Below are 7,699 nucleotides of genomic sequence, written 5' to 3' on the forward strand. Positions count from 1 at the left end.
TTTCTTAAACAGCCCCAGATCTGAATTTCTGTTGCTTTTCAGTAGTATCATTTGGTCTGTATTTTGAGTGGCTTTTAAACACTACTCATAGTCATAAAAAATACAGTACCACTATTCTTTTTGCTGCATAATTACTGAATGTAAAAAAGACAAACTAGTCTTGAGTTTAGTTGTATAAACCGTTCAGTGTGCATGTATCGCTGTCTCACACATGATATGCATTAGTAAGCCTACACAATACACTGAAGTTTCAGCAGGATAAAACAAAGCAGAATTGAAGCTATTGTAATTGAGGTTAAAATAGATGAAATATTTAGTTACAACTACAAGGCAAGATCAGTTGTATGTAGCATTCCTTTTTTTTTTATGCATGCCTAAGGACCCACTGACTGTAACAGGATTAACTGTAAATCTTGGAAACTGGCAGCACGGATTTTGAGGGCAATAATCTTAGTGTTGTGCTTTAATTGTACCAAGAGTCCCACTGATAAGAGTAACCCACAAGTGTGTACTAACACATCAAAATGAAGAATATCTCACTGTCATTCACAGGAATTAATTATTCCATTATACTCTGCCCTGCCACTTGGAGCTCTGTGTCTGGTTTGGACATCACTGTTCAAAAAGGAGAGTGACAAATTGAAACAAGATAGTAGGGTGACGGACAGAGAGAAATATGTTGGGAGATAAGGGGCAACTCACACTTGGGAGGAGGTAGTTTTGGTGTCATGTTGATGCTGCGTATCTGCTCCCTGGTTGGACATGGGGGTTGGGGTTCTCTCTTAGAAATGTGTTTCAAGTGTGGCACTGTTGTCACCCAGGGGTGGTGCAATGGCTGTAGTCATGTGGGAGATTCTGGTGGTCTTCAGAGATTCTGTTCTGCAGATAACTGGATGTGAAACCTTATTTGTGAAATTGGACTCTAGGGATGAGATAGGAATGTCAGTGCTGCACCAGCATCCATGCTGCATGGCAGCTTTCTTGCCTGTACTCCTTGATTCTGTCACCAAGCTAGCAGTAGTTTCCAAGAGACTCTGAGCAACTTCAACCTGCCTTCTTTGGGTGCAAAATTACCAGTGGCAAGTTAATTCGGGACTATCATGGCCTGACCCAGATACATCTACTTTTTGTTTTAGGCACTGGTGGTGTGATCTGCATGTGAGGGAAATAAATGTTAATCCCTTGTCATAGTCAGTTCTCTTTTTGATTGTCTTGGAGTTCTCTATAAAATCTTTGCTTATGGGCTGTTTTTGAAACTCCAGCACAATTCAGTTGATCTCTTATTTGCCACTAGGATAAAAAAAAACGTGTCAACAGGTTTAGCTCAGAATGCCCATATGCAAACTCTTACTGCATATGGATCCAAGGGTGTTTTGGGTTCTTTGTTAATGTTTTTATTGCTGTTTTTAACTTGTTTACTGCACAGAGTAAATGTCATATATTGAGTGAGTGGCTGTACAGAATGAATGAGTGGATGGATGGATGGATGGATGGATCATTTCAGAACAAAGCTACCAAGACAGTAAAGCTCTGTAAGCTAAGCCTTAGGGTTAAGGTTTAGCCTTCAGAAGAGACCACGAAGCAGAAATATATGGTTTTCAAATATTGCAAAATATTTGCTGTTTGGAATACCATATCCCTCAATTTGCTTGGTCCTGATCTTGTTGGCATTTAATAAATCCTTGAAGACCTAGATATTCCCTTGGGCCTGGAAGTTATATGAGGTCATTAATGTGATTTTTGTCCTGCTGTGATTGCTGCTATATGAGTTGGATTGGATTATCCTCAGGAGCCAATGTGTTGTTATTGTACTACCATTGTTATCTTAGTTTTTTTTTTAAAAAATGTGTTTGCTGCTCAGCCTCATAATTAGTGAGCTGTATAAATCAATATAATAAATAGATAAATAACAGAAGGGCTGTCACACAGAAAAGGAAATTGATTTATTATCTATTACCCCTGAGGATTCAAATCACAAAGAAGTTGGTTTAAGCTACCTGCCAGGAGGAACTTGTCAATTGTATGAGTTATAGCCAGTGGAAAAGGCTCTTACATGAAGCAGTGAGTTTTCTTTTGCTAGAAGTTTTTAAACAAAAGCTGTATAGGTCAGAGATGGTCTGATGGGTCCTGCATTGATGATCTCTCTGGTTTCTTCCACTTCTATGATTTTGTATCCCCCAAACCTATCTACTGTAACCTTCAAGTTTTGTGCCACCCACTTCAGGTGTGAAACTGACATGCTAACCTTTTTAATGCCGCGACCCCCAACCGGTCGTAAGTCGAGGACTACCCAACCGGTCGTAAGTCGAGGACTTTCCCTGCCCGGGAGCGCCGCGCATGTGTGGTTCCGCCCCCTGTGCCGGCCGAGGCGTAGCTGGCAAGCGGCAGAGACGGAGCAGGCCGACCACCAGCTGGCCCAGCTCAAGGGAGGTAAGGCACCCGCCGGAAAAGGGGGGGAAAAATGGCGGAAGCCTTGCTTGGTGACCCCCGTGAAATGGTCGATCGACCCCAAATGGGGTCGCGACCCATAGGTTGAGAACCGCTGTGCTAGAAGGAAATCCTGATAAATACTGTGCTACAAAGCCAACATGGTTGCAACTTTTGGCAGTAAAACTATGGAGAAAAAGACTTCCTGAAATTTGAAGAAGTGATCATGAAATGGAGAAAATAGAGCTTGGCTTAATAGATTTGGAAAATTTGAGCCATTAGTTTTCCTGCAATATATTTTTTTAATGAAAAACAGCATTGAAAGCCTATTATTTTAAGCACAGGCACGATAAGTTAAGAATGGTCCAGTTATCTGATTGTTAATTTTAAGCATGTCTTTTTATGTATGTCTTCTACCTAGCCTCTAAAGTACTCTAAAGCCCCCCATTCCTTCATACCATACATGAAGAATTTTTTTAGCAAAAACGGATTCACCAGGGGTAGATGTGAATTTTTGTCTTATAAAATATTATTTTTAGCACCAGCTGTTTTAGAGCTTAGGTGCTTTCACTGCAAAACTATGCATAGATGAATGAGTTATATTATATTTATTTAGGCAGCAAAAATGACCAGTCAACCAAACTTTGGGGTTTTTTTATGTTCCTCCAGATTGCAGATTTTTTATGTTCCTCCAGATAATTTTGTAATAAATGGCAAGGCATGTCCTGTCTATATATCGTCCTGATGGAACGTTTTGAAGAATGTTATCAATATCTGTAACGCCTTATATGAAGTTTTCTATTAAAAAAAGCACAAATTCCATGTTAAAATATACATATCTATTTGTATTATATCTTTTTCAGGACCATGTTTGTATATTGCACAGAATTAAATAAAATAGGCAATTGTATAAAGAGTTGTAGTAAACAATGTAAAAATTGTATAAATAATTAAGAACAGACCTCAGTAGGACTTCTCAACAAACATCAGATATTGATTTATAATGCAAATTTACTGGCTTTCCTTCCTGACTATTCTGTCCCTGCTAGCAGAGACTACTGAGGCTACTCCCTCTTTTTCAAATGGGTACATGTAAAATAATTCAGCGAAGGGTCCATAGATTTAATATATTGAGAAACTATTTGTCTGCAGATTTTTGCTGTCTTTTCTTGATGGAATATCTTTTTGTCCTGTCTTTGTCTGAGATAGGATCTCAGTGGGCTTTTAGTGCTCTTATCTGTTATCCTTCCATTAAATAAATGTCCAGTAAAGTAAATAGCCTTTAAGCTATTCGGGATTTCTTTGTCTTTGTTCCCCTAACTGCTCTTTTCTAATCTGAATGCTCAGAGTTGAGAAGAAAAAGATAGGCAGCCGGTTTGCTTAATAATACAGCATGGTAACAAAAGGAATGTACTATAACATCATGATAAGCAAAAGCTGATGCAAGTGGCACTATTATACCATGGGATTAGGGAGGAGGTGAAGAGAGAAGGAACTATTCTTCCACAGAGAATCCCTGAGGGCTTTGCATCAACCTTACACTGATTCTCAGCCATTTATGTTTTTGTAAAACCAATAAGAGAAGCAGCTGGACCATTCCAAAGCTAAATCTTTTGCAGTAATAAAGGGTACATATTGGTACAAGTGTGAGAAAAGATTAAATCCAAAATGGCAAAGCTTCAAGTTAGAATAAAGTTTTCTTGTTTAGTTAATAGATTGCTCTATTATTATTATTCAACTCTCATTGAATTGTAACTTAAATGTTGCCACTTAATGGAACTTAAAAGGCATGCTTTTTCGGAAACCAGGCACTGGAACAGCCTCTTCCCTTGAGATCAGAGGAATCTACCCTTTTGGCCTTCTGAAGGGCTGTGAGGACCTGGCTCTTACCTCAAACATTGGGGTAGAATGAGGGTTGAGCTGTGAGGATGTTTGGTCTGGTGCCTGGAGAGAAGGACTCCTTTGTTTTTAACTATGCTTTATGGCAGCGGTTCTCAACCTATGGGTCGCGACCCCATTTGGGGTCGATCGACCATTTCTCGGGGGTCGCCAAGCAAGGCTGTCCGCCATTTTTTTTGTCCGCCATTTTTTCCCCCTTTTCCGGCGGGTGCCTCACCTCCCTTGGGCTGGGCCAGCTGGTGGTCGGCCTGCTCCGTCTCTGCTGCTTGCCAGCTACGCCTCGGCCGGCGCAGGGGGCGGAACCACGCATGTGCGGCGCTCCCGGGCAGGGAAAGTCCTCGACTTACGACCGGTTTAGTCCTCGACTTACGACTGGTTTAGTCCTCGACTTACGACCGGTTTGGGGTCACGGCATTAAAAAGGTTGAGAACCACTGCTTTATGGATTGTTGTGAGCTGTCTAGTCATTATATAGGTCCTGTGAATAAATAAAAGGTCCAAAATATTAATTAAACCAAATAGCATCTGATTAAAATTGTTATCTTGGCCTTAAATTTGCTTGCTGGATTAAAAAGTTATTACTGCACAGCTCACGAGACTTACATTGTTTTCCACTGTTTTTCATCAATGTATTTATCCTCTTTATGGAATTGTACACTAGGTGTTTCATGAACCTCAGATTTATGAACATGGGCTGTTATTGTTAGCTTTGGTTGCTCAGTACCTTAGTATAGAGATGGAGCACATTCCTCAAGAAGAAATCTTGGCAAGTAGAACATGATATGCCTATCACTAAGTTAGTTCTCATGTCTAGGTGGAGCTGATTGGGAGCTGATATGATACTAAAGTGTTAAATATATGAAAAGATGTCTCGTAGAATGTCAGGACTCTGACAAAGCACAGAACCTGGATTAATGGATTTTGGTTGTATCTGTAAGAGCAGTTCAGTAGTGGAACCAAGTATCCAGAGAAGTGATAGGCTTTCTTTAATTAATATATTCCAGGAAAGGCTGAGCAGCCATCTGTCTGGAATGCTTTAATTTTTATTCTAATGCTGAGCAGGAGGTTGGGCCCTTTCAGTGTTACAGGTCTACTGAAACAGAGTAAAATTCTGTTTGTACACTAGAATGTATGTAACTGTTATTGTGAGAGAAGAGAGGATATGTATTCACTGACACTTTGCAGACCACTGCAGTCTCTCTTTCCTCCTGCAATGGTCAAAATGAACTATTGTATTACATTATTGTGTATCATATAATATTGCTGGTACTCAGAACAAATTATTTTATTGAAACCAAAGTGTGTAGGTTTTCATGCTAGTACTCTACACTTGCATGAAAAATTAGTAAACATTTTTATGTTGTGGATGTTCTTTTGTGGTATCTGCAGGCTGTGGGAGTCTGGCTGGGGAGAAACAGGCTTCAACTGAACCCAGGTAAGACAGAGTGGCTATGGGTGGAGGCTTCTCTCTATCTGGGGATGTACCATCTTTGGTCTTAGATGAAATTGCACTGCCCCAGATGGACCTAGTGCTCAATCTGGGAGTTCTGCTAGACCAGTGATGGCGAACCTTTGAGAGACCGAGTGCCCAAACTGCAACCCAAAACCCACTTATGCATTGTCGGGTGCCGGGTGGGTGTGGCCATTGGGTGGGTGGGGCCCATTGAGTGGGCGTGGCTGCGGTGGTAACAGCAGACGGTGGGACTAAAAAGTTCAATCAATCAATTCCAACTTTGCGAGATCTTTTTTTTTCCCCCGAGAAGTTGAAATTGACTGATTGATTGAACCTTTTTTTTTTTTGTACACGGCAGCAGAGGCCTAAAGCAAAAAGGTTTTATAAAACCCAGCTGAATGCCTAGGACTGGGGCGGTGGCACGCGTGCCCACAGAGAGGGCTCTGAGTGCCGCCTCTGGCACCTGTGCCATAGGTTCGCCACCACTGTGCTAGACTCATGACTCCTGCTCAAGGAGCGGGTGGCAGTCATGGCTAGGAAGGCCTTTCCTCAACTTCGTGCTGTGTGCTAGTTGCATTCCTTTCTAAATCAGGAGGGCCTTCTCTCAGTCACTCGTGCCCTGGTCATCTCCCCACGTGGACTATTGCAATGCACTCTAGATGGAGCTAGCCTAAGAGTAACCGGAAGCTGCAGCTGGTGCAGAATGTGGGTACATAAGCAGTTTGGGAAACTTCAAGGATTGCACATGTAACACGTCTGCTCTGTGAGTTGCATTGAGTACTGATTTGCTTCTGGGTCCAATTCAAGGTGTTGGCTATCACCTTTAAAACCCTTCATGGCATGAAGCTTGATTACCTGACATCAATCTGTCCCACACGGTAACACATGGCAGGAAGGTTATGTTACAGACCTATTGGTTAAAGACTTTTAACTGGCAGGAGCCTTTTCTGCTGCTGCTTCCATCCGATGGAATATCTTGTCTCCAGAGGTCAGGTTGGTCCCCACATTTTGGTCTTCTGGAAGAGCAGGAAGACCTGGCTCTGCCCATTGGCATGGGAATTGAAGAGTAGCACACAACCCTGGAAATGGTTGGTGACTGAGGGCACTGCCTCCAACTTTTAACTCACTTTTTAAACTGTTTTTACTCTGTCCCTCTATTTTAATTGTTTTATGTCTCTTTCATATGGTTTTTATGGAGAGATTTGTAAATTGCCCAGAGTAACATGGATAATAAAATGGGTGGTGTCTAAATTTGATGGTAAATAATAAATAAAATATCCCTGGAAGATTTCATTAGTACCTTATTATTTGTGCTGAGTTATAATATGATGGAGAGGTTTTGTTTTTTTTTGAAGGACAGAGGGTGCTGTTTCTTTTCAGAAATCAAGCATAGAGTAAGACAAAAAAAAGTTCATATTATAGTTGATTTATAAAGCTGGTTAATTTTAAATTCAGTATGAGTGTGTGTCTGTGTATCTCCCTTTTTATGACTGTGTAATCCTTTAATTTGGGGTAGAGTCAGGGCGATTGGATAGAACTACACAAACACACACAATGTGACAGTATAAAGAGCACTTTCAGTATTCCATCTGAATTAAAATAAAAAATATTTCTGTTTTGAATACAGTAAAACTGTTCTAACCTTAAGACCCAAGCTTTATCAAACTGGCGGTATCTATCATAGTAGGAACTACCGTATATACTCGAGTATAGGTCGACCCAAATATAAGCCGAGGGACCGATTTTCCCACAAAGAACTGGGAAAAATTGGTGACCCGCTTATAAGCCGAGGGGGCATTTTGGCTGTTCCTCCCTGGCCGTCTCGGCCTCCCTAGCCGTCGGTGAGCGCCCGTCAGGGCGCAGCGTCGCCAGGCCTCCCCCCTTCGCGCGAGGCGTCTGGCGTTCCCCCTCACGCTTGGCT

The sequence above is a fragment of the Protobothrops mucrosquamatus genome, unplaced genomic scaffold (genome assembly GCF_001527695.2).
Source record: "Protobothrops mucrosquamatus isolate PMUCROS unplaced genomic scaffold, P.Mucros_1.0 scaffold7250, whole genome shotgun sequence".
Classification (NCBI taxonomy): Eukaryota; Metazoa; Chordata; class Lepidosauria; order Squamata; family Viperidae; genus Protobothrops; species Protobothrops mucrosquamatus.